Below are 22,769 nucleotides of genomic sequence, written 5' to 3' on the forward strand. Positions count from 1 at the left end.
GAGAAGAACTAGTTGATCAAAGAGGAAAAGAAGCAAACCAAGAACATGTGGAAGAAGAAGGTGCAACAACTCTTTAACTAGTGAAGAGAATTCCCTATTGCAATCCATGATTATTCATGCATACGTTTAGAGGACTACAGATCATGAGAGGTGTAGAAACTCAAGGGGAGCATATGATGGAGTTTGTAGCAGCATTTATGAGTTCATTCCAGCCTTCATGCACTTTGAGGTCCACAGGTTCAACCTATCTTATTGGAGGCATATTGAGGTCAAGGGAAGCTATGCATGGTATTGAGTTTCATGATTTATCTTGTCTCTTTCATTCCTTTCCACTCATGTTAGTATCATATTTATATTTCTTTCATGAGTAGAAATAAGAGCACATTTTTCAACCATGTATATGGTTTTGGTTTCCACCAGCAACTGGTTGAAAAGATGTGCAGCCATGCATAGATTGAGATCATGAACCCATGATGTAATGGGATGACTTGTGACATGGAGCAAACATGTATAGGTTGTCATATGGAGTTTATTACAGCCATGTATTTACCATTGTTTCATCGTTTCACATTGGTATTGTGTCCATTCAATAGTATGATGAGTCATCTGGTGATAGGCTTGTTGTGGAGGAGTCATATGGAGTCATTTTGCAGTCATATGTGTTGATTTTTGGTAGCATGGGATGTGATCTAGCCATGAAATTTGGTGGAGAGTCTAAGGCACATGAGATCTCCAAGACCCAGAAATCGTTTGGAGAAATTCCATCCGGGAGAATAGATATTAAAATAATTAATATTTTTATTGGGTCCCTAAGTCTAAACTTAGGAAAATAAAAATATTAATGTGTATTAATATAAAATGGGTGAGAAAGTTCTAAGTGACGAGGATCAAGCTAGTTATAATCTTATCCTTTGATCAGGGACTTAATATCAGCCATTGAATTGTTAATAAGAAAAGTATAAGAGGAGGCTTGAGGATCAATTGGAGACATGCCAAGAGAGATCAAGAATTCGATTTTCTGGGCAAGGTTTGCTGAGGAAGTTGAGTTAGTGATCAGTTGCAGTAAGGGGCAGTTCAACAAGGGATTTTCATCTGAGGCTAAACAATCCATAGCAGATAGGCAACACAGTGCAGTAGAGACAACGCAAGCCTTAGAAGGGTTGATGCAGAGGTAGTAGGAGCTAATGTAGAGGATGCAAAAGGCCATAGAGGCTGACGCAGAAGCCATAGAGGCTAATACAGGAAGAGCAGAGGGCCATAGAGGCTGATGCTAGGCTTCAGAGGAAACGCTGGGGAGATTTTGTGGGATAGACTAAGAGTAGATCAGCCGAGAAAGGGTGACGTAGTTCCTGAAGGGTGGCATAGTTCTAGAGTAGTGCTTGGAGCAACTTTCACTGTCCAGCACAAGGAATAGTTAGAGGAAATGTGGGGTTGATCATCTGGTTGCTAATTTTCTAGAATATCTGTCTCTAGATAGAGATACTACTGCCAAGGACATTCTCTATTGGGTGAGCCAATTCTGGCACCCTAGTTGTATTCACGAAATCTACTTAATAATAAAACCCTCATATATGTTGCACTGGTTTTCCCGCATTGGGTTTTCCTGGGGATGATTGTCCAAAACTAATGGTGTCCCTTGTGTTATTGTTTCTATTTACTTCAGTGCATGATCTGTATATCTGTGAAGGCTGCATTTGTGTTTACTCAATTTTTATGCAATTAAATAACTTGTTAATGTAAAGAACAAGTAGGAGATACTAAACCAGAAATTGTATTAGGGGTTTCTGATGTGTTAGATTCAGGAATTTTCACATGGTATCAGAGCAATTGAATATCAAAGGTGACTAAAGACACCAGCTGAGAAAAATTGAGAATTTTCAGTAGAGAAGCAGTTGTCCCGAGAGACAACGTGGTTCTAGAGCTGAAGAGGCAAGAGGAGGAGTGATGCAGTGCAAAGAGTGTGATGCAGAGGCTCATGTAGTTCCTGCGTCAACATTTTGAGCCAAGAGAGGAAAACGCAGTAGTTGGGAGGAGTCAACACAATAGCTGTGTTAGCTGTCTAAACCAGCGTAGAGGGAGAGGGAGGTAGATCAGGCTTACGCAGTGCCAAGTCATCTTTCTGAGCTAGGAAGGATTGATGCAGTGGCCAAGAGGAGCTGATCCAACTCTCACTGTGATTGCGTAGAGCCAAAAGGGCTAAGATTCTTCAGTTACTAGGGCTAAGGGAGCTGAGAAGATTTTGATTTGTGGAGTTGGTGGGATGTTGTTTCTGTGAGTGCAGAACAGTGTCTAAGGAGACTGAACCAAGGTAGAGGGAAGCACTACCTTGACAGATTTCTAGCCAAGAAATATAGATCTAGGTTGTAGTGGAAAGGTAGGATTGGAGAGAAGTGATTCGAAAGTTGGCCGGAGGATTTCTGAGAGGGAAATCAGGACTCAGAGGGAGTCTAGAGAAGAGGAGAAGAGATGGAAATAAATGGATTGAGGGATCAATATAGATTGGATGGGGCTTCCAATTTTTTCATCTGGAAGGCCAGGATCCTGGCAATCCTGGATAAACATCACACCAAGGACTATGCCTTGAAAACAATAGTTGTCCCAGTTGACCCTAATGCAAATGAGAAGTATGAGGAGGTCAAGGTGAAAGTGAAATGCATGATCCTATACAAGGTCAAGGATCATGTAATACCACATATTGCTGAGAAGAACACAGCAAGGGAGATGTGGTAGATGTTGACCACCTTATACCAAGGCTCTTCCGTGTAGCGGAAGATGTTATTGGAAAATCAGCTGAGGTCATATCAGATGCAGAAAGGAGAGAAGATAGATTCGTTCCTTCTCAGGTTGCAAGGAATTCGTGACCAACTTACTTCCATGGGGTCTACACCAAATCCAAAATTCATGGTCAGGACTGCTCTAAATGCAGTCTCCAAGGACTAGGAGATGTTTGTCCAAAGAATTTTGGATAGAGCGACTCTCCCCAGTTGGGAGGAGATGTGGGCAAGTCTTCAACAGGAAGATATCAGGAGATTGACCAAGTCGGGGAGTAGCGGTAAGGGAGTTCAAATCAAGAAAGAGGAGGAGGAGGATGAAGCTCTAGCATGTGCCAGAGAGTAGGGGGTTCATAAGAGGAAGAAGAAAGATATCTCCAAGGTCAAGTGCAAGATATCTCCAAGGTCAAGTGCTTCAACTATGTAGAGCTGGGACATTATGCCTCTCAGTGCCCTAGGAAGAAAGGCAAGGGAGAAGCTTCTGACTTAAAGGATTCTCGAGAAAAGGTGAATAAGGATGTCAAGACTGATGAAGATTGTGCCATGAGTGCTCATGCAACTCTAGAAAAGAGGTGGGGAGACATTGATCTATAATCGAGAGGAATACAGAAGACGGGCAAGATCCTTGAGGTGCCCAAACTCTTGGATCACATCCGGCTGTGGGATCCCTCAAAGACAGTACCATGATGACATGTGTCGGGTGTACCAAGGTGTGATGGAGCAACAAGGAAGTACTAGAGTGTAGAAGTCTGTAGCAGTGTAGTGGACGTTGCAGCAGTGTGAGAGCTACTGAAGAGATTGTAGTAGCACAGTGGCAGTAGAGGGAGTACAGGATAGCAATAGAGGTGGCTTCAGCATCACGAGGCTTCCAAACCGACTAAGATTTTAGTGTTTGGGAGAAGTCAATTACTTACTTCTCGGTAACTGAGTTGTAGTGTAGCAGTTAGCAGTGGCAGTGGCAGTGTCATGGGTAGAAGTATAGGAAGCAGTAGTGCAGTGGATGTGGGGCAGCAGGCCAAGCATCAGCACAGAGGACCGATGTGGAGGATCAGTGTGATGCTTCTATGGTGAAGAATTGTTAGAGCACATTCCTTGCTAAGAGAGAGTGTTAATTCTTGGTAGCATCGTATGTGATTTTGCCATGAAATTTGGTGAAGAGGCTAAGGCACATGAGATCTCTAAGACCTAGAAATTGGTTAGAAAAATTCCACCTCGATGAAGAGATATTAAAATAATTAATATTTTTAATGAGTCCTGTTAGTGTCAGTCTTTGAAGCCTTCCACGAGTGATCAAATATGCTCTTACAAAGTGGTTTTAGGATATTACAGTCAAATTTTGTCATTTCCAAGAATCTTCAAGTAAAATTTGGTCACTAGGTATTAGGTCTAGGGTTTGTTTTCACTCCTTTCAAAGTTGTCCAAATGTCGGTCCATGTCACCATTTAGCTGAGTGTACCATCATTCAAAGGGTTTTCATCATCAGTTCAGGTTCCAATGGGTCATTTTACACCTTGTTCATGCTTCAGTTGTTCCTAGGTAAGGTTCATTTCCTTCTCCTAGGGTTTTGAAGGTAATTTCTCTTGGATGGTAAAATCATCAACAAAACTTCTATCCTAATGTTCATACACCTTCCCCTATCCTTGATGTACCTTATTAAGCACTTCCCATCACTGATATCCCTCAAATTCCTCATTTTCGCACAAACCCTAGTTTCTTGCTACAATTTGACAATTTTCTAGGCTAGGCATGTGTTTTGCCCTTTTGGACCCCTTCCCCTCATTCAATATTTGAAATTCCACTTTCCCATGCTTCTTAACATCCCTCCCTACTCTCCAAAATTTTCTCAAGAATTTATAAGCCCCTTATCCCTTTCATTTCACTTCATTTCGACAAATCCCCTGTTCCACACATCGAGATAGGTTTTACTCAAATGATTTTTCTGAGCAAGGGAAAGTGAATTTGGAAAAACTAAGAGATTTTTTTATCCAAAATAGGGCAACGAAAAAAACCCTCCTTCACTTTTTACACAGGTGTCATGGTTGTAGAGAAATGTAAAAAATAAAGTTGCCTCAGGAGGGTTGCTGCACCTCTGGAGTGGCCTTGGGAAAATAAATATTTCTCCTAGCTTGGTTGGCCAAATGACTTTCTTGATGATTCAAATGATAACTAGACACAAAGATATTTCCAATTAGCTATCATGAGCTCAATTTGGAGTTGAGGAAGACCTTCACAAGTTGACTGCAACAGCACTGCCTTTAGGCAGCCTCATTTTGCACATTTTGATCAGTCTTGGGAGATTTGACTTTTGATAGGGCAAACGAACTCAAAATTGACAAATTCAAGTTGGGTTGGAAATTAGACTCAATAAGCTATCCAATGAGCTATCGTGCACCCAATTTTGACACCGGGAAGGCCCTCAAAACGGGTATGAAAAAAGATGTTACGCACAGAATTGGCGCTACGCACCTATGACAAGTTTCTAGTGTAAAATTACACTGGCGCTACGCACAGAATTGGCACTATGCACCTATTGAAAACACCCCAAAATTGTTATCAAAACACATCCAAATATATTTAATTCTGGTTCCAAGTAATTTTAACATTCCTCCTTGCTAAGAAAGAAGTATGCTTGATTTCTTGAGTGTGTTTGGCGTCATTTCATAGCAAACCCTATTGGCATTGAGATTTCTCTCATAAACCCTAAATAAGCTAACCTACCTCTCATAAGCCACTAAGGGTCATTGGCTGCCTTTATCCTCCATTTACACTTATTTATCAACTCTTACTCACTATCCATCACTCATCAAACTTCACTCCATTAAACCCTAATTTCTACAACAAACCCTAGCCCTATACCATACTCCCAAACCCTAACTCCCACATCCTACTCTTTCACTACTCCTACTTCCCTATCAAACCCTTATCCTACATTCTAAAACCCTATTCACTCCCCTCATTCCCTAAAACCTCAAAACCTCCACTCCCTCAAGCACTCATCATCCCCATACACCTCACTCATCTTATCTTTTAAAATCTCTTCATACTCTTCTTGTCCCCACCTCATCCCTTCATTCCTCATTAGCTACTACATCATTAAAACCTATGGAGAGGGACCTCAGATATTTTCATCAGTGCCTCAAGAGGAAGGAGGACCTTCAAGACAGCAGGAGGTCAAAGAGATTGAGACCTTGAACAAGAAAACAAGCAACTTACCGACAAACAAGACCTCATGAAGCTGCAAATCATAAAAAAAACCAGCAAAGGGCCAAGAAGGCAAAGGTCAAGTTGACCTCCATTGAACAAGAGATAGAGAATGACAAGGAGTCTTGGTTGGAGAAGATGAACATGCACTTGGAGAGGTTGCTTGGGAAGGAAAACAAAGAGAAAAAATGCTTCGTCACTTAGCCTACCACTACCTAACCCGGAACAAGATTTGTAATGCAAGGATAAAGAGGCTTAAGGCTAAGTTGGAAAAGGACTTAAAGAGAAAAAAGGAGCAAGACAGGTTGAAGATCTTGGCTAAAGCATCATTGGCCCAGCAAAGCACCTAACAAAGATCACTCATGCCAAATTTCAAGAAATTTGGTGAACTTTTCGGCATTTTTGAATTTTCCATGGAAAAAACAGGTTTTTTGGCAGGTGCGTAGTGCCACCTGGCGCTTGCTTTTGATAGGTACCTCCATTTGAAGAAAAATTTGGATTTTTGGATTCCTCATGAAATGTTATGCATTCTCAGAAATTAGTAGGAAATTTTGACATGTTTTGGACCTCCAAAAAGGTCAAAAACACCTAAAAAATTCTCTCTCTGCCACTTTTTGACCACACAGGAAGCAACCTTGGGAGATTGCAATTCCGGAGGGACAAATGGACTCCAAATCAAAAAATTCATGTTGTTCCAGAAAGTAGACTAATAGGGCTTTCCAACAAGCTATCCTACACCTAATTTGGACCTCGTGAAGCCTTCCAAAAACAACTTGGAAAAAGCACTACACACAAGATGAAAAAGTGCCAATTTTGCTCAAAAACTCTGTTTTTCGCCTAGTTTTCTTCTAGTTTGACTTTCTCTCTCTTATAGTCATTTCATGATGTGACATGATGTAAATTGATGTACTATGATGTAAAAATGATAAAAAAATTGACTTGATAAGGTAGATATATCAGTTGTAGGTGGTTTTGAGTTGAATGAATCAATTTCCTAGGTTTTAGAGGCAAGCTATTCCACTGCCTATTTTTGTGTTCCTAGTTTAGATATGGTTGAAACCACCCCTCTTCTCATGGATTCGACCCGTGATGGTTAGCACAGGTGGTTTGGAGGTCTATATCATGTGTTTTTTCAGTCATTTGTAAAGGTTGGATTCTTGTGAATGCTTTGAGCATTATTGTACATTCATTTTGCAGTTTGGCAAGGAAATAGACCAGGGTTTGTAGCATTTTGTGGGATTCTTGTGGCAAGGTGACTTAGAATTGTTTCTCCTTCTGTGATTCAAGTTATCATATGTTTATGTGTGCCATTATCTCTCTGTTTTTCAGCTTAACTAAATGAATCAATTGTAAAGGTGGAAATCATTGATGTTGCAGTGCTATACCTTAGGGTTTGTTTAGCTTTACATGTTTTTTATTGTTTGAAGAGAACTCATGACACTTTCATACCCTTTCCAACTCCTCACCAGTCTTAAAACTCTCCATTTCATTTATTTCAAAGTACTAAAGAAATTTCCTACCTCGCCCCACAGAAACCTCTGCAAAACTGAGTTCATTCCCCGGACCCAAAACTGCCTTTCACATTTGATCTAGCAAACCACCATAAAATTCAATCAATCTCCTCTGAGCATATACCTAGCCTAAAATTAGTCTTTATATTAGTCATATCAAGCTTTATTTGTCATATTTTCCTTATATTGACAAGGAGAGAGCCCTCTCCCGACCTGGTAGGGCTAGCTACCAGGTTAAGCGTGGTTTGATGTTACCCTAGACCTGCCTTTCTCAGCCTGAGGTAGATTTAGGCCATAACAGGTCCCTAAGTATAAACTTAAGAAAATAAAAATATTAATGTGTATTAATATAAAATGGATGAGAAAGTTCTATGTGAGGAGGATCAAGCTAGTTCTAATCTTAGCCATTGATAACATACGTAATCTTAGTCGTTGAATCGTCAACAAGAAAAGTATAAGAGGAGGCTTGAGGGTCAGTTGGAGACACACCAAGAGAGATCAAGAATTTGATTTTCTGTGGTGAAATTTGGTGAGGAAATTGAGTTAGTGATCAGTTGCAGTGAGGGGTAGTTCAGAAAGAGATTTTCATTTGATGCTGAAGAATACATAGCAAAGAGGAAATGAAGTGTAGGAGAGATAGTGCAGGCCCTAGAAGGGCTGATGCAGAGGAAGAAGGAGTTGACGTAGAGGATGCAGAAGGCCATAGAGGCTGACCTAGAAGCCTTAGAGGCTGATGCAAGTAGTACAGAGGGCCTTTGAGGCTGACGATGGGATTCAGAGGCAACGCTAGGGAGATTCTGTGGGGGGAATTAAAGCAGATCAACCGGGAGAGGGTTACACATTTCCTAAAGGGTGACACAGTTCCAGAGTAGTGCTTGGAGTAGATTTCACTATCCAACACAAGGAACCGTCAGAGTCACTATGGAGTTGATCATCTGGTTGCTAATTTTCTAGAATATCTGTCTCCAGATAGAGGTACTACTGCTGAGGACATTATTTTTTGGGTGAGCCAATTCTGACACCTTAGTTGTATTCATGAAATCTAGATAATAATAAAACCCTCATATATGTTGCACTAGTTTTCCCGCATTGGGTTTTTCCGGGGACAATTGTCCAAAAATAATGGTGTCCCTTGTGTTATTGTTTCTTTTTACTCTAGTGCATGATCTGTATATTTGTGAAAGTTGCATTGTGTTTACTTCAATGTTTATGCAATTGAATAACTTGTTAATGTAAAGAACAAGTAGGAGATAGTAAACTAGAAATTACAGTAGGGGTTTCTGATGTGCTAGATTCAGGAATTTTCTTAATATGTATGGGATAATGATGATTTAATCTTCATGATGTATTATGTATTTGATTCATTGCTCCATAGGATATGATCATAGTAGTTTTTTTCATTGATGTATTCAAGTATATCCTCATGTAGCCATGTACTTGTATTGTACTATCCTTTGTTCATATAGCCATGAGTCATGAGGTCATGTTATAGTCATGTAATAGTGATGTATGAGGTTTTATTCCACTACTATAGCCATGTATTTAGCATGTATATGTCACCCAAGTCATGGTCATGTGGAGTCACAGTCTATAAGGTGCTTCTATTAATCAAGGGAAGCATTGTTTGCAGCGAAAGCAGTCATTTCAGCACAACAATTGGTAGCTCTACAAGTTCAAGATCTCACGTGTTTATTATTTCAGCCATACATTGCTGCCATTGTGATCCACTTGAGGATGTGTTCATGTTATACCTCCTACTATGATATGATAGTGGGGGTTTTAGCCTCATTTGATGAGATGTTATGGTGGTTGCTACCATGGAAAATTTTAGGGGCTAATGTTCACCCAGTGGGCTAATTTTCCATGATTTTTCCACAAAAAATATTCGCCAATTTCCAATTTTATAAAAGACGATTCACCCAAATTTTAGAATATAAAATTATTTTACCTTAAAAATCACCAACATTATATAGAGACTATATTTAAAATCATTATAAATTTCAATAATTTTACAAATATATGAATAAACATTTTATAGTTTTCATATTAGGGATTACTGAGATTCGCCAATGTTTTTAAACTTCAAGAAAATTTCCATCCTTAAAATTTTCCTTGGAACTTGTTGCTACGTAGCTATGGAAAAGATTGTGTGTGGTTGCTTCATGTGGTATTGCTACATATCATATGATGGTGCATTTTATGATGTTTCTATAAGGAGTGATGATTTGATGCTTATATGCATATTTATGCATGTACTTGGTGTTTCTCATAGTTGATATTATGATGATGTTGCATATGATGTTTATGGTTGCCTTATGTTGACATATGTTGCTTGCTGCTAGTAGTTGTTGTTTGATATTATTCTCTAAATGTTTCTTGGATATATTTTCTACTTATTACTTTTGATATGTGGAGTGATAAAGGATGATTATTGGAGGCATAGACGACCTTAGATGCATTATATTTCAGCCATGTAAAGATGTATCCTCTAGTATGTACTTCAATTCTTGATGTGTATTCATATGGAGTTTAACATTTGCCATTGATGTCAAAGGGGGGGAGAATTTGGAGATATTTTAGATGGATAGAGATCAACTTCACATGTTGATGAGGTTGACATAAATTCCAAAGGGGGAGTTTGTTGGCATTGTTGTGTTTCCATTGATGTCAACAAGTTCATGGTCATAATCACACTGGTAATGATCATGTGTGATGGATGTTGAATTGGTGGTCCTATTGGTTTGCATGGTGTACTAATAGTGAGATGGTTGTGTTGGCATTGATGTCAACTCTTGAGGCCATGAACTTATGTCAACCTCATGATGGTGCATATTGATGGACCATGGTGTATGGAAGTATGTGTTGGAATTTATGGAGCTTGATAGTAGCATGATGGTCTTAGAGGAGTTTGCATGTGCATTGATGGACATGTCATGATGGATTTTTGATGTTTCTATAGATAGAGGAGGTTGTTATAGGATGATGAGCATATCTACATGTGATAGAGATGGTTGATGGCACACTAGTTAACTTGTCATCTAGGTCTTCATGCTTATGCTTCATGGTGATGACATTTTGTAGTGTGATGACTTCATGATCATGATGATGTTGCAGAGGTTCTACAGAGGTTTGCAGGTCTCTTCAGATGAGAATCTTGTTCAGAGGTCTGATGGATAGTGGAGGACTTGTTGGCAGACTTTCCAACCTCGTTTGTTGTCCGTTTTAAGTCAACTTGGTAGTGACACTTTGGAGACATGTTTGATATACTTGAATATGCTTCAGAGGCCATGTCAGATGTTTGGAGGTTAGTAAAAATGCAAGGGAAGGTGATCCAATATGTGGCAGAGGTTCTAGACTAAAGAACTGACTTTCTACTGAGCCTAAGCCCCAGTCACATGCATAGAGGCCTATGGGAGCAATTCAAATGCTCCATTCACATGGAGGCCAGCCTATGGGAGCCTTTATATCCCCATTCGAGTTCAGAAAATGTCAAGGGTGCGAGTAAGGGTTGTCATGACATTTCCTTTGCATTCCTTGCATTGTTCGAAAGGAAATTAGCTTGGAAATTCTTAGAGGCTTCCATAATTGTTTGAAAAGGTCAAAAATTGTTTGAAAAGGTCCTCTCATGATGTGAATTCATTTAGTGCACTAGTAGTCACCTTAGTGGATTTATTGGTCCAATTTGTGCACCTTTCATCCTAGCCCCAAGATCAATTCTGCCCTATATGTTTTATATTCTTGAATTATGAACTTTGTGTTTGTTGATGGTGTTAGAGGTTGAGTGTATGTGTGGAGAGAAGGTTGAATAGTGTTTTGATGCTTCAAACCTATTGGAGATCTTATATTGCTTCATTCTATGAGTGTTAATGGTTGAATAATGAGTAGATAAAAAGCATGATGCAGAATAGATCAAAATTGGAACCGTTGGTGTAGAGATTGGTTAGAGAGTTTGATATGCTATTAGATTATACATTGGTGACCCTATCACACTCGTTTTGTAGGATATGTTGATGCATGTAGCACATAGACATGTGCCTTATTATGTTATTTGTATTATGCAACATATTATTTCTATGAGGATCTTAGTGTATTCAATTTTTATGTGGCCATGATTTCACTTGTTTTTCTTGTATTTGATGATGAGATCTGGCTGCTGAGATCATGTAGGTAGAATTGATTTCTGGTTGAGCATAGTGTCTTGGGATCTAGTTTGAAAATACATGAAAGGAGGTTCAAATGGTGGTGAGGAGCAGTGACTTCATGGAGGTCAAGCAGTGATGTCGAAGCTTCAATGAAAGGAAGAAGTTTCTGAATCTAATGGTGGTTGGATATTCCAATGGTATTTGGGTAAGGATTGATTGATCATGGTGGCCATCAGGGGATGATAGTCGGTAAGATCCGTAGAGAACAAAGTATTTTGAGCTCGCCAGTAGTATCGAGCCTCCTAGTCGATCAGTGTTGGAATTTTTACGTGAGGTTGATTCTCCATGTTGATGGGAGTTAGCACACTATGTAAAATGTCAATTTCTTGACTAATCTAAATTCAAAGCAGAGAAACAACAACCAAGGTGGTTTTTCTCCCAGAAGGGTTTCCACTAGAAATCTTATGTCTCTTGTGCAGAAGTGATTTTTATGTATTGATTATAATTTATGTTTCTCACATGGTTTATGATTTAGCTACTTAAATGTTATATGCATGGATAATCTAATGAGTTGTTGGTGCATATATGTGTGGTTCAGTAAAAAGTAATTAAAGAAAAAATTGTTAAGAATTTCACACTACTGATTCACCCCCCCCATCTTAGTAGTGCTCAAAGGTTTCCAAGAATTGGTATCAAAGCACATTTCCTACAAGATCCACACAGTCTTTAGCTTTGTCTTTAAGTCTCGCTCAACGAGTGGTTCTTAGCCCCAAGGCATGTACCCAGTGGTGGTTATATTGATCCATAGACCTATGTAGTCTTAATCCAAATCCATCTTTAAATCTAGCTCATTGAGTGGTTTATCATCCGTAAGGCAAGCACTCAGTGGAAGTGATACTACTCCATGCAATATTTTTGTACATGTCCAATAAGGAAAGCACTCAATGGTGGTGTTGACGGTGTTGGATTCTTCCAAAATTGTAAGGGAATCTCCCCAATGTGAAGTCTCAATTAGACCTCACACCATTTGGTGTAGGAGTCCCATCCAGCCATATGATCTGGCCACCATTGGAAATGTTTCAAAGATATGCCTTGATTATTATTAGACATAAGAGAATGCAACACCTCTTTAGGCAGCAAGTATGTCAGCTTTGTGAGACACCCAATGTAAGGTGCATGAGGGAAAATTCACGGTTGGTAAAGGAAAATGAGCCTCTGGTTCGAAAATTAAAAGTATTATCCTAAAGGGGGACCTTGGAAGGAAGATAATACTTGTTGATTACCTACATATTAGTCCACATAATAAACAACAATCATTAAAGCATAACAACACCCATTCAATAACTAACATAGCTAAGCAATGAATTAGCTCATTCACTGATCTAGGTGGATATTGGTGGCCACTTGCCTATTCCACTTAGACACCCACCATTGTTTCTTTTAGTTTTCTAGTTTCCTTAATTGTAGCACAATTTACTATTTTTGGCAATTTTTCGGGTCTTGAACTTCCGGAGCCATTTTGAGGCCCTAAACAACCTTTTTTTTGCAATATTCATCTATTGTATTTCATCAAAATCATGTTTCTAGTTGTAGTCCTCAAAGAGATCTTTCCAACGAGGTATCATTTGCATCAAACGGAGATAATATGACCAAGTTACGACCCCGGGAAGTTGGTTGGCCAACTAACCCCAACGAGGCCCATAGAATCTTGGTGTTACATCTCCTCGAGTTAGGGTTTTGGTTGTTTAGGGTTTTCTCTTATTTTTCAATAATAAAAATTCCCTTAAGCCTTATTGTAACTTAGTTCAAAGGCATGTAGCCGCCACATCTCTAAGCTACCATCGCCCGAGCTAATCTCATTTCCATTCTATTTGTAAGCATAATTCATTATTTGATATTAATGAAAGGAAGTGTTATTTCTGCCGCATATCTGTATTTATGGTTATATTTGTAATTTGTTGCATTCCTGTTTAAATTTGGATCAGTGGTATTAGAGCAGTCTGCTCTTTCTCCAATTTTCTTTGCATGTCCCCAACAAGGTCAGGATATAAGGAGTTAGGGACCGAATTGGCCAAACCTTTTCAAGACCAGCCTTGTAAATCCCGATGGCCTCCCACTGGGGAAGAAAAGAAAGATGAGGGATCAGGAGATCCTATAAAAATATTGCTTGAGGAGGCCCTCGAGAAACAAAGGAATGTGATGATGGATAACTTTGCCCAAATCCTTCAACAGTTACCCACCGGCGACACATCCACATCCAACATCCACTTTGGAGGCTCCACACCTTTTAAGGTACAAGTAAAATTTGACATTCCCATATTTGAGGGCCAAATAGATGCAGATGCCATAGATAAATAGTTGAATATGCTAGAAGGATATTTTTCTATTCATGATTTTTCCAGCTGAGAAAAGATTACTTTTTGCCTTCTCAAAGTCGCACCCCACATCAAGGACTGGTGGGAAACCTATTGTGCGTAGAAGGATGAAAGTAAAACCTCACTGTTTTCAGCCACTTCCACTTGGAATTCATTCCAGGATGCTATCAAGGAGCAGTACTACCATGTTGGGAGCTATGAGGACAAATACATAAAGTGGACCATGCTGCAGCAGGGAAGGGACAAAGATGTGTCAGAGTTTACAAATGTTTTTCATACCCTTCGCACGAAGTTGAGTATCAAGGATTCCGAGAAACATTTGGTACTCAAGTACCATGGATGCCTAAGTAGATATATCCAAGTCGATATGGAGTTCCTGGACATATCCTCGCTCAGCATAGTGTACCAATACACCATCAAGATCAACTAGAAGTTTAAACAGAAGAAGCAAAACTTTGGATCTGTGAATCAAAAGGAAAGGAAAGGTGCCCCCAAACTGCAAAAAAAAGGACAAAGCCAAGGCAAGGCACCCTAGGACAACCCACCAAGGCCACAAGAAAAGGATAACACTGTGAAGCCGAAGGACACGGGAAAGTGGTGTGAGTTCCATAAGAGATCCACCCATAGCACAAGTGGGTATCAGGCCAAGTAGTCATTGGTGGCCGAGCTGAAGGCTTCAGAATCAGATGCATGTTTTGAATTTGAGTCAGAACTCGACAAGGGGAATGAAAAAGGGAAGCAAATTATTGATGCTAAGTGCAACACCACTGTTGGCACCACAATAATCCAGAAAGAGGAACCCGAAGATCCAGAGGAGGAGGAGCATCTCTTCCACTCCTAGATGTGGGTAAAGGGTGATGAGCCCTAGAAATGGGTAATTATATGGGCTCATTTTACCTCTTAATTCAAATTAATCCACCATTCTCATTAGTTTATTGCATGTTTTTTATTATATTTATACTAATAGAGTGAATTGGGTTAGTCATTATGCCAAAAAGTCTAATGTGTGCCTTATGCAGATTTTTGGTCAACTTTGACACAAAATCAAAGGTTTAATGAGCATTTGGCAGCCAAATTCATGGAAGAACAAGGGAGAGGATTTGAAGGAGGGTGTCCCCTTCATTTATGAGCCCTTACCTTGAATTCTCCATCAGAAACTCGGAGCACAAAGCCAAGGAGCAACCAAGCAAGTCAAGTAGGACTGTTGTTATCTTCAGTTCGAGGAAGCCGAGTTCCTTGATTTAAGGAGGACTGTTGGAGGTCCCCATTTGTATAAATAAGAAGGCTTAGGGCCTCAGTTTTGTTAGTTGTATTTTAGTTAGATTTTAGTTAGAAGGTTAGTCATTTTGTTAGTCTATTCTCGCACTTTAGTGTAGCTCTGTATCAGCACATTTTCGAGTTTTTTCTTGTAGACAGTTTTTGGGATGTAACTATTATTTTTTGATCAATAAAGATGAATCCAACTTTGCACCAGCTCTGATCTTTCTTAGGAGGCTATAGCTCTTGGGGTTGGGCCCAACCCAAGTGCCAATACCTCCTTTGTGTACTTTTATGTGTCTTTGCTGCATTCATAGAATAATTTCTATTATTTAGGTTAAAATCTCGCTTTGTTACTTAGGTTGTTTTTTATGATTAAGATAGTTTTTCATGCTTCAGGTTGATTTGATAGTTTGGTAACAAAAAATATCTGCAAAAATTCCATCAAGCAATCCTTGATCTCATCTCTCCCTCCTTGGGACCATGAGCTGAGACCAAGGCATACTTGCTGCCACAAAAACACTATTTTTGCCTTTCCATGCAATTGCTAGTGTTAGATTTTTAGTTGGAAAAGTTGATACTAGTCGTACTTGCATTTTTAGATCTATTATTGCTTAATCCATAGTTATCTTACATGATTTCCCGTCTATAAACTTCTATTCATCATGTTTCTGGTTTTTAGGTCAGATTAGGTCAAAATACATAGATCTCTGGGTTTTCTAGTCTTGGTTCGGTCAGTTTTGGAAAATAGTGTGCTGAGCACCTGTAATACACCCATACCTATCCTTCCTCCATCATACTACCTGCTCCAACCCCTAATCCAAGATTCCTTCCTTCATTTTCCACACTTTTCCAATTTGACCTAATTTCTACATTCTTGTGCAACATTGCTCCCTCCATCCTTGAACAAATCCAGCCACCTTAATCACTCCTTAGCTTCATTGCCTAGGTCCTAGACCCCTTCACATCCTCATCCATCCTCCATTCCCACTTTTCCACTATTTTTCCACCATCAACCCTCCAAAATCCTCTTTCGGCTCTTCCTGTAGAACATCTTGTATAACCCTTGCAGACTTCCTATAGAAGTTCACGTGAGCAGTTTTTCGAGATCAGATCACTATGAAACTCTCTAGAAGGGTCCTACGGACCCCTTTAGGCCCTTTTCTCACCTTCCCAACCTCCTGCAGATGCCCACTCCATTTCATTTCGCTAATCCACCTCTACATAGTAAAAAATAGTTAAAACACATGCATAATAATTCTGCAAAATTACTCAAAAATACAAAAAGATGCTTTTTCCATATTTTCCTTCAGAAGTAGCTTAGTCACATGCATTTTACCTTTCCAAGAGTCAATGGCATCCATTTCAGCAGCTTTCATCTCTTTTCTTGCACCAGTAGGGTTAATGGGTAAAACTAGGGTTTGTTAGGGTTTGTGTTTCCTTTCAGCTTTCATTTTCTTTCTGCAAGTAGAATAGCCCTTTTGAGATTAGTTTTCTTCCATCATGATTAAAAGCTTCTTCTAAGAACTCATAGAAGTTGGCTTGAGTTCCTAGCAATTTGTTCCAGCTGATCAAGTGACAGCCTGCAGTAAGAGCTAGTACTTGTGCATACAGCACTGTTGCTTCCAAGTTTGTTACGAACTATCGGGTTGATAAAAGTAAAGAAGGGAGTCTCAGGAGTTGCAGCATCATTGCTACAATAATGGAGCCCACCATCTTTTTGGCGCCGTTGCCGGGGAAGCGTCAAAGTATTAGTGATTACTTCTTTTCTTCTATTTTCTACTGCAACATTCTGCTAAGTAGTTTATTTCAAAAAGAGTAGAGTAGTTGCTTCATTTCCATTCTGCAATGTCATTTCAACAAGTGTAGATTATACATTTCCTGCTTTCATTTCATTTCGGAAAGCATAGACTAGACATTTCCTGCTTTCATTTCAATTTTGCGATTTCAATTCTGCAAGCATAGATTAGCATTTTAATTATGCAAGTGTAGCTTAGCATTTCAATTCTGCAATTTCAATTCTGCAAGCGTAGCTTAGCATTTCAATTCTGCAATCTCAATTCTGCAAGCGTAGATTATCATTTCAATTCTACAATTTCATTTCAGCAACATAGATTAGTCATTTCCCGCTTTCATTTCAATTCTGCATTTTCATTTCAGCAAGGTTTATTTTAGTTAGTTGCAATTTTTTGTTCAATCAATTTCAGTTTTGCAGGTACAAGCAGAGAAAAAAACCAAAAATCAACCAAAAAGATTTCCTTTCATGCCTTGTAGGAGTAGAGATAATTCAGAAAAATGTTTGCACAACACCCCCACTACTTCACACAGCCAACCTTCTCTCTTCTTCGGTGGCTGCAATCAAGAAACACCCTTAGGTAACAGCTAGACATATTTGAAGAACCTATAGGGGAGAAGAAGAAGAAAACATTCCTCTGGAGCCAATGGCTAAAAACAAAAATGTTGGGAGCAGTACCTTTTCTTCCAACTCATCCATTGAGGGTGAAATTGGAGACATGTGGGAAGATTGCAAAAGCGAGGTGAGGCAGATGCTTGCCATGCATATCAAAAGATATCGAGAGGAAGCAGAGAGGGCTTTGGCCATCTTTTGTCCTAGGTGCACTAGAAAGCATCCTAGGAATGAATGTCCATTGCACTCTATAGAAGTGTGTTTTTTCTGTGAAAAAGACCATCCTACAAACCAGTGCCCTTCCTTGCCCAGAATTAAAGCTGCATATTAGAGGGCCAAAGGAGCCACTAAACCAGTCTATTATATGAACCAAAGGAGGCCACATGGACCCATACCTTACCAGCAGGGAATGCAAGGGACATCCTAGACTTATTACAACCCATATCAAGCCACTTCCATGCCTTCTTGGGGTCCCCCTGCTCATCCTTCCTGGTCCACACCCCCTCCTTGGTCGTATCCATCTCAATATCATGCTCAACCAGCTACTCATCCATTTCACCCCTATGCTCAGCCACAACCTCAGTGGAATGCACCTCATTAGGGGTGGAGGCCCCAATACAACTCTCCTCCCGCTCCTTTGCCTCCACCACCTACTCAACCACAACCATCGCCTCCTGCTCCACCGAGGTAGCCCAAAATTCCTACTCAACCAAACCCAAACCCAAATAACAAGCAGGCTCGGCAAGTATATAGTGGGAAACCACCTGCCCAACCACAACCCCATCCACATCCATCTCAAATATACACCCCCACTCAACTATCCGTACCACCATTTCCAAACCTGCACATTGGAGTAGCTCAACCCAATTACAATGCTGAGGCACAACATTTCCAAACAACTCCTTTTGAGCTCAATGATATTCACCATAGCTAAGGAAGAGTATTGCAAGAAAGAGATTATATTGATATCATTGAAAGACCACATCCATTAGAAGAAGATGCAAAAGAGAAGAGTAAAGAACCATGGGTTGCACTTGATAAAGAGAAGACAACAGAATCAGAGATCGAGAGAGCTCCCTCATGGTTACCATCAAATCCTCCATGTATTCAAGAGAAAAATCAGCAAAAAGAGGAAGATGTGAAGGTCATGATAGAAGAAGACATGAAGAATGATACAAATCAGCAAAAGGACCAAGGACATCACAGCTATATTGAGATATGGTTCCAGACAGTCACTAAGTTGTAGCATTACTCTCTTCCTCAACTATGCTTGATCCCTTCAAAGTCAAATCATTTGGTCTTTGAAATCCGGATACCTGTCAAAGCATGCATTTCAAGCCTCCACATCATTTTGTCTATCATCTCGATGTGCACATGGCTCCATTGGAAGTATTCTTATACTTGAAAATGATTTTGTTCTTCAAGTAGGGTAGGGTAGAAAAAAGAAAAAAGAAAAAAGGAAAAAAATGAAAAATAAGAGAAAAAAAAATAAAAATCTAAGGTGAAAACCTCCTAGGAGGCGCCTCAGGTTGGCTCATTAAATGAAAACCTCCATGAGGCAGTCAATGGGTTGGAAATAAGAGAAAAGAAAAAGAGAATAAGATCCCTGGGTGAAAACCTCCCTTGGAGGTGCCCATGGCAGGCAATTAGGGTGAAAACCTCCTTGAGGTGCCGTAGTCATTTTCAAAAAAAAAAAGAGAAAAAAGAAAAATGAATTTCCAGTTGTATTGCAGGTCTACAAGAGAACTTCATGAAGCAGCAATAGGTGCCAAGAAAGCTCTGAAACCAATAACGGCACCTATCCTACCTTCCTTCACCCTTCTCCATCATTCTTGACATTTTTTCCACCTCACTGTGCTTCTTTTCTGAAAATTTTGTTTTCTACAAGAGGATCCTGTAGAAATTACAGAGAGCTAGAAATGGACTTCAAAAGCAGTTTGAGGAATAGGGAAGCTTCATAAAGGGTTCATAAATATTCTTGCAGTCTCCAGACCCCTCTTCCATCATTTCCATGCCTGCATCACACCCCAAGCTCATTTTTCCTACTGTCCAAAAAACTGCAGAATGCTCTGATACAAAAATACATAGAGCAGAAAATTGTTTTTTCCCTAACTTGAAAACTATGCATCCATTTAAAAAAATGTTACATGGGGACTTGTATAAGGATGATGGCAACATGCCCAAGCAATTTTAGCCAATTCCAGTGCACAGTTTCCAAGAAATCAACCTCCATCAACTTCAGCCATTTTTGCATTTTCTCCATATCCGTCCATCCATTTAAAATCTTGTTTCATGGGGAGATGCATATAGGTGATAGTAACCTGCCCAAACAATTTTAGCCAATCCCAGTGCACAGTTTCTAAGAAATTGGCCTCTGTCACCTTCAGCCATTTTCATTTTTTCTCGAAGTTCGTGCATACATTGACCACAATTTTGATATGGGAGGTGCATAATGATGATAGAAACATGCTCAAAAAGTTTTAGGTCAATCTAGTCTATCGTTTGGGAGCTATGGACAAAGCAAATAACTGTCCTGCAAAAATCCAGCATTAGCAGCATGAGGGTAAAAATCTAAAGGTTGAAATAGACTCTTGCAGCTTAGATCCAGCTAGAGGATACCTGCACAAGAAAAATAGCCATGTATCAGCAACCAAACAAGCATGCATCCACATAAACAAAGACATGCAGCAGAAGGAAAGGCCACAGCACCTCACAGCAAATGCATTCGACTTCCAGGTAAGTGACTAAACCCGTTCCTCTGTTGCATGAATGTAATTTAAGAACTACATGGATAGTGAGATGGTTGTGATTAAACAAGATCGGTGGCCAGCTAACTGGCCACCCTCGTCCAGTTCAGACAGTGCCTTGTCTAGTTCTACAACGCTCAGCCAGAAATCATACAACACACGTGTATAGTCAACTCACAGGAAATTTAAAAAACAAGTAGTGACAAATGTTTTGAACTCCAGCGCAACTGATGTCAAGTGATTAACAGGCAGAGAACATACAGTTCATAATAACACTACAGTGGGGACCAACGGTCTGCATGGGGCCAACGTGCACTTGGCCAACTCACCCTCCATCAACAGAAGTCTCCATAAATAGCCAATCGAACTCATCTTTGAAATACTCTCACCACCATTGTTTCCATTTTATCATCATCCTCGCAGCTGCAACAAGCTCTATACCACCTCCATAGTAGCAAACCATTCGTTCTCTACCATTTTTCAAAACCCTCCTGCTTATCGGCATTCTACAGGAAGGTTTTTATAGGAAAGGCAGAGAATAGCTCTACAGAAAGAAAACTCAGGATTTTCGTCGAAATTCAAGCTCAAAATGAGGTAGGCTCAGGAAAACTTCTCTGTGCATGATTTGTTTGAGTAAGGTGGTGAATTAAACATGGCATTAGAATGAAAAAAGAGAGTGAAAGTCTGCCTGCACATTGAAAAAAGTGAAAGTCTGCCTGCATATTTCCCTAAGTATACACAGTTTCTTCTTTTCTCTGCATCCAAAATCTCCTCATCCTTTTTCAAATTCTCCTGTAAGGGAGATACATGCAGCAGTAGAGGCCAGCCTGTGTGTGTGTGAAAAAAAAAATGAATTTGCATATCTATCTATGTGCTGAGAAAAGAACATGTGTCCTTATGCTCTGTTCTGTAAAAAAATAAAAAAATAAAAAAAAAAAAAAAAAAAAAAAAAAAAAAAATCATAAATAGACAGTCAAATTCATGGTGGCAACAGTTTAAAATAGGGGAATTATTACCATTTGATGTTGTAAGGAGCACACGAGAAATCCCTTCTTTGATCTCAGAAAAAAACTGAATTTAGCTATCCTCTGTTTCAATGATTGACTGTTTTTTCCCCACCTGAGCATTTTCTTTTCTGGTTAAAACACAAACCCAACACCATGCCAGGAGGATTCATGAGGAAAGAACCCTTAAATTCTAGCAAATTGTATGAGCACCCTGAGGTGGTGGACCTTTTCACCAAGGCAGATTGGATATCCTTCTTTGACAGAATTCAGGGTTATGATGAGGAGGTGACTGAAGAGTTTTTGATGTCCCTGAGACCACATTCGAAGACACATGCCACAATTAGTTTTAGGGGCTTGACCCTAGAACTTACTTCTAATTTCATCAGTAGAATTACCAGTTTACCATTGGAGCTCCCCGGGAGCAAAGAGGAGAAGTCATTAGGACAAGTGGCTAAGAAAATATTTTTTCTGCTTGAGGAGCATCCTATAGAAGACAAAAACGGGGCCAGAAGGACAAGCTTTCCTCCTCTCTGGAGTGAAGCCAGTTATCAAATAATGAAATATATCACATGTGAAGGGAGGTTTAGCATCATTTATGGTTATCATTTCAGCTTGCTACATGAATTGAGGTATGGGATGGACTTATCTCCAGCTAAGAAACTGAACATCCCATATTTCCTTCTTTAGTCTTTGATTGAATGTGGTACAAAGCTAAATGCAGGAGTCCCATATTAGTTAGCCCACCATGGACTCATCAAACTATTGGTGGAAGATTCTTTACACACTTATATTGTCCCCATAGCTTGGGAAATCTTTAAAAATATGTCCAGGGGTGATAACATCATAACTCTGGCTGAGAATATTAGCCCACCCAGCAGTGATGAGGGGGAGCAAACTGAACAAATTGAGAAGAAAATTGATGAGGGAGCACAAGACATTCAAGCAGAGGGAAAAATAGAGGAGAAACAGAAGGAAAAAGAGGAATTTGACAAGACTGTTGAGCCTCAGATAGAAAAGGAGAAAACATCGAAAATAGAGAAGGGAAAGAGGACAAATATTGGCAAGAAAAAGGCCAAGAAAGCCCAAAAGAAGGCTGCCACAGCCAAGGCAGGCACCCAGCAAGAGAAAGAATAGACACACCCTGAGATATCAGTGACACAAGCAGAAACAAGGGGCATAGAGATTTCTACAGGAAGTAAAGGAAAAGAACGGAAAAAAGAGAAATCCCCTAAAATGTTGGTAAAGGAAGTAGCAGCTGTGCTTGCTGCATTAAGCACACCTACAAAACAAAAAGGAAAAAGAAAAAGGCAGGCCTCCATGTATTTCAAGGCCAGGAAAATCACAAGAATTC

This window comes from Pinus tabuliformis, chromosome 5_1 (genome assembly GCF_031772625.1).
Source record: "Pinus tabuliformis cultivar Carrire ecotype Pingquan chromosome 5_1, CPIR1, whole genome shotgun sequence".
Classification (NCBI taxonomy): Eukaryota; Viridiplantae; Streptophyta; class Pinopsida; order Pinales; family Pinaceae; genus Pinus; species Pinus tabuliformis.